The sequence below is a fragment of the Octopus bimaculoides genome, chromosome 11 (assembly GCF_001194135.2).
Source record: "Octopus bimaculoides isolate UCB-OBI-ISO-001 chromosome 11, ASM119413v2, whole genome shotgun sequence".
In the NCBI taxonomy this organism is placed as follows: Eukaryota; Metazoa; Mollusca; class Cephalopoda; order Octopoda; family Octopodidae; genus Octopus; species Octopus bimaculoides.
In genome coordinates this window covers 63854213-63860221 of record NC_068991.1, presented here as the reverse complement: position 1 = coordinate 63860221, position 6009 = coordinate 63854213, and positions in this window count along the sequence as shown.

The window sequence follows — 6009 nt, the reverse complement described above, 5'->3', positions numbered from 1 at the left end:
TACACGATGATATACATCTTTTAAATACTTTTAATAAAGGATTGTTGTAATAAAGGAAGATACATTGTTTAAATAAACTGTATATTAATGGCCACTTGCTTGAAAGGAATAATTACATTTCCCTAAATTATTTATGATAGTACATGGTTGGACTGAAATTTTATTTATGTTCTATAATTTTTCTTTTAACTTCCTAAATTAGCAGTATTATTATTATTATTGATTTCTAAATTTAATAAAATTTCTAAAGAATTTATATCAAAATTTTGGAGAACTTTGGTTTTTCTGAAATTTTGTAAGTGATATCCCATTATCAAAGTTTTTTTTTCCTTCTTTTGTACGTAAATATAAAATGTGCTCGGTTTTAATACATAGTCAAAATTTGTCTAGTTTCAATTTAGTAACCAAATCTTCCTCTTAGACCACTCCTGCTGTCTTTAAAAAGGAAAACCATATTGGATAATGAAATCGCAGATATACTATAGATGTAATATAAGTATACCATCCAAATATAGACTGGGTAGTTATGTTTGACAGGTCAGATTTGTCCTGGAGCTTAATATTAAAAGCGTCAGCCAATACGAACCAAAGAGACATGCTTTATGTGAGTGTTTGACCTGCTGCAAATAATAGTTAAAACTGTTTCTGTTTAATTACTTGCTGATTAAAAATGCAACATAAACTTAATGATATGAGCTCAGTCATAATTATTTTTGAATATAATAATAGGAAGGGCACAGCTACGTTGCATTTGATGACAGATATGCTGTATCTGGGGCCTAAACAAAACCAAGCGTGATTTTCTTATGACATGTTCTTTTATCTAATGACTCGGTCGGTGAATGGATGTTGGTAATTAATTTTTAAAAAGTTTTTAAGCCCATATTTGTGTTTCTGTTATGTCTCTGTTTAAAAATATTTTCATCAACCAAAATGTCACGAAATAGAGTGAGTCAATTTTCAAATTCAATAAGGGAGTCCATTTTTATCTAAAAACATCTTTAGGGCTTTAATTCAATTAATTACATTCATGATTGTGTTCGTGATTCGTAACATTTCAAATCACTGAAAAGAAACCATCTTCACTGTTTTCTTCTTTCTCTTTAATCTTTTTTCTTTTCTTTTCCTTCCAACTTTTCTCTTTCACTTCTTTCATCGTACTCGTTTTCCATTTCTTCTTCCCTCCACTTCCCTTTATAACTATAATTATTATTATCACCACCATCATCATCATCATTATCAACTAGTCTTATTACGTGTTTTCGCTTCTCTACCGCGCACGATCCTGTGTGTGTTGGCCATATGCAGTGCTTTGTACTTTTAGTTGTATTGAAAAGAAAAGATGTGACATGTGTACGGTGTTCAGTCATCCAGTTTTCTAAACGTTGCGCATATTTTTAAGTCATGGGGTTTGGCTATATATTTGTGTACATCTTTTAAAATCATTCCCAAGGTTCTCTTTATTATATGCATTGTTTCTATTTTCTGTTCCACTATTCTAATTATCTCTATTCCCTTAACTTAATATTTAGTTATTTTTTCCATTTAATTTAAGAACATACCATCATCAGTTGGGACCGATATGTTGATAAGCAGATACTTCCTTTCATGGTGTTTCCTGACAGTAATTGATCACTTTGATATCCCTGGTACATTTTCTAGTGTATGTCTATGCCACCGACATTCTGTTGGTATTTCATAATGCAGGCAAAACTTTCAATGTATGAAAGCCACGAAGTCATACGCGATAACAACCTTCATGTAATCTGCAGTTATTTAATATATTGTTTCGTTGCATACTTGTGGCCAATTCTAGAGAGGAGTCCGTGTGTCACAGTCAATAATTCTTTCCTTTCAGCTTTCAGTCTTCGGTTTCTCAGACAATTTTACGATTTTTCTATGTCGCTATCAATCTTATTTCTTTTCTTTCTTTTTCTCCAGTTACTATCTATGTAGGGGGCTCTTCTTGCTAAAATATGGTAGTCTATAGTGATATTTTCATCAAGGATGTTAAGTGTTTTACAATATGTAATGTTCTTTTCTCTTCTCATCTAACAAGTGTCTGGTATTTCAGTCTCTATTTTGTATTTCTTGGCTTCCTTAAAGAAAGAAAACAGTTTGTGTTTGTGATAAATATAAACATTCTGTCAAGATTCGTAGGTACACCATGAATGTAGTTATTATTTTTCTTTTTTCTTTCTCTCTCTCTAATATTGCTAAGTTATTTAACGTCCACTTAAGAATATTATGCTTATAACTTATTACTGAGACTGCTAGAGTATTGATGTCTGCCATCTTATTTTTACTTTTAGCTTTATCTTAAGTATTAATATAATGCGTTTATAATGTTCTGTCTTAAGCTTTTCTTTCGTATGTGTGTATATGTGTGTGCGTTACTCTGTCTAGTTCATTAATTCCTAAGTATCCGTAACACTGTGTTCGATCTAATTCTCTAAACTCTATTTCTTTATCTAACATGATATTAGCGCTTTTAATTAATTTTTCTCTCCTCAGGGTTGCCTTAGCGCAATTTACTAATCCCAATAGCATATCAATTCAGTTAATAAATCCGAATTCTACCTGCAGCACCGTTTTAAGTTGTTTATCCTCTGCAGCGTACAACCCCAGGTTGTAAAAATATGGTCAAAGTATGGCTTATTGCCTCCCAGAGCATTTCATCTGAGTAATATGTTAAGCCAAGAACCTGACTCAACATATTAGTTAAAAGTGTTAGCGCCAAGCAAAAAAGAAAAAAAAACTGAAGATAAGATTCCTCTTGTAATATCCATCACGTAATTTATCTTTATCTCTAGGACTGTTTGTCATCCACTTCTTTATTGTCACATGTTTAATCTCTCTTTCTCTACTGGTAGTATCTTACTCCTGGCTAATGCTTCCTGCATTCACATGTGGAAACTATAACGAAGGCTCTATTTTTTATTGCAATATTACCATTAATTACATTTCATCCTCTCAAGGTTGATAGTATAGTACTAGTTATGTAATGATATCGAATACATTCTAGTTTTGTGGTCTTAGAAATAAGCACTATTATTACTAAGAAGCAGTAGGAAAATTCTAGAAATGTTTAATAAGTTCAGCTGCGGTTAAGAGTGAAGATTGTGAACCTTTGCCATACGTCTGACGAAAGGTTAGATTCTTTAACCCTCGCAAAAATTGAATTCATTGAATTGATCCTCTAACGAAAAGAAGAACGGATATTCTTTTCTACTCAAGGCACAAGGTCCAAAATTTTTGGGAAAGGGACCAAGATCGACCCTAGTACGCAACTGGTACTTAATTTATCGACCCCTTGACGGGATTTGAACTCAGAACGTAGAGACAGACCAAATACCGCTAAGCATTTTGCCCGGCGTGCTAACGTTTCTTATTTCTTTATTGCCAACAGGGGGCTAAACATAGATGGGACACACAAGGACAGACAAAGGGATTAAGTCGATTACATCGATCCCAGTGCGTAACTGGTACTTAATTTATCGACCCTGAAATGATGAAAGGCAACGTTTCTGCCAGCTCGCCGCTTTAAAGAACTGATATTGAAAATGGCATTATTGGCTTCACCATAGAATATTGCGCATCACTACCGTGACTGTATGGCAGGAGATTCGTTTCGCAAGCACGCAGTGTTTGGTTCAATCTATTGCGTAGTAAACAAGTCAGGTGTCTCTTACTAAAGCCTCTGAGCAAAATTATTTAGGAAGAGACTATGAAGAAACTAGTCGGATGATCTCCAACAGTTCTTGTTGGCAATCTTAATCAGTCGCCCAGTTTAATTACACCACTTGGCCCTTAAGTGCTTCCGTTAGGGCCCACTCTGATATATGCATTGAAGCCAGGTCTCCGGTATGAGGATAACTTCTGCCACCTGTCTTCCACTTGTTTTCAAGATCTTGCGAAAGATCGCTGCATTTCCCTTCTTCTCATTAATACAAAATAAAGTACATTTTCAATATTGGTTTAGTGATTAATCCAATGAAAATAATATCATTATTTAAATTCGTGTATATTTTACGATATTAGATATTAAACTGCTATTTTACAATATCAGTGTTCATTGATCATGTAAATTCTTGTATATTTGAGTTCATATTTTGATGCCAACGATGCCAGCAATTTTTATAATCACATATCATTTATTCAATTATTCAGTTATTCATTCCTCGTTATACATTCATATCATTTGAGACTTCCTCCCAAGTGACATCCAGTTATTCTAACACTTAATTCCCAACCGTAACATTGCATATTCAAATCCAGAATATCTCCCAGCTTTCCTATCGCTCATTCTTCATGCAGTATGCAAAAATTATATCCAATAGATTTACTCAATTACGAAGAAAGTTACTTCAATAAATACATTATAGTATTCTGTATATTTGCTAACTATTGACAAAGTTATCAAAACAGCTCCGAAAAAATATAGATAGCATCGAACTCATTGCCATGTCAGTCAGCAATTCAAATTAAACTCTATTTCCTACAAAAACAGTATGCCATACCTAATACAATTATTTCTCAATCGTTTGGCATCATATTAGTTCATTACGGGTATTGATTTTAGAGTTTATTCGCATTATGATATATTGCATGCTTCCGGTTGCATTTTTTACGTCTTATTTAATAACAATAGATTTCTTCCCCTATGTACAATTTAGAGCGAACTTGGTTGTGTGAATGATTTACTGGACTAGTAGCTTGTGTTTTGTAAGTTCGAGTCAGCTGTATCGTTTTTCTTCAATTTTGAATAGGGCACTTAATCTCACTTTTATACTGTTGTATGTGTGTCAGGTTTTGTGAAAATGCTAATATCTGATTCCCAATACTCGTTCACATCTAGTTAACGCTATTGAATCTTTATTCGATCGAACGTTTGTCAGAAAGAATTTGTGCTTGAAGTACAAAATATCCCTACATAAACAAGCAAGAGAACTTCTGCAAGGAACTCGACATGCTATAAGTAGTAGATGAATCTCCTTCAAATTACAATCTATCTCCCTCAAAAAAATCAAAGATACAAAGGGTGATATAATTCTGGAGACAGAAATATTTAACCTTAGGTTTCCTGGATTAAGATTCACCAGACTCAAAACAACAACATCTCATTATGAAGTAATCATCATTGACGCGTGACCGTTATAAGTCAAAGATTCACTCAACACGACATTGTTGTTTTTTTGCCTGGTAATCTCACTAAGTAATATCACTTTCTACTTTATACTATTTGCAATGATTACTTACAAATATGTCTTATCTTACTATCAAGCGTGTAGATTGATTGCTAACTCTCTGACGTCTATTGCCATTACAAATACATCAACACGAATGACATCACATGGCTATAAAAGAAAAACTGGCTCTCCGTCGGTTACGACGATGAGGGTTCCAAGTGATCTGATCAAGAGAACAGCCTGCTCGTAAAATTAACGTGCAAGTGGCCGAGCATTCCGCAGGCACGTGTACCCTTGACATAGTTCTCAGAGTGATTCAGTGTGACACAGAGTGTGACACAGAGTGTGACAAGGGTGGCCCTTTGAAATAGAAGTATTACGCATTTTTGCCACCTGAGGGCACCTCAACATTGTCATTGAGCATTATTATTTAATCCATGATTGGAAGCTCATTTTTGAGAGTTGGAGTGTTTTTCTATTATTGCTGGTGATTCATACATGTTCGTTCTAGAGTCATACTAGAGTCTAGAGTCATACTAGAGTCTAGAGTCATACTAGAGTCTAAAGCCTCTAGTGGCGTTTTATCAGGGTTAACTTATGCTCTTTTTGATTAAGAAACTTTTAACTAGAATGCTATGCAGGACTCATTTTAAGGCGCTGGATAGCAGCATCTTTAAGCAGAACATCGCCATTAGAAGAGTTTCTACCGTCTACTTCAGCCGCATCATATTCGTTTGTTTGTACGTGTCATCCAGCTTGAGAGGAACCATATAATACTCTGGTGCATTAGTGACAATATAACCTATCCCTTACAATATAT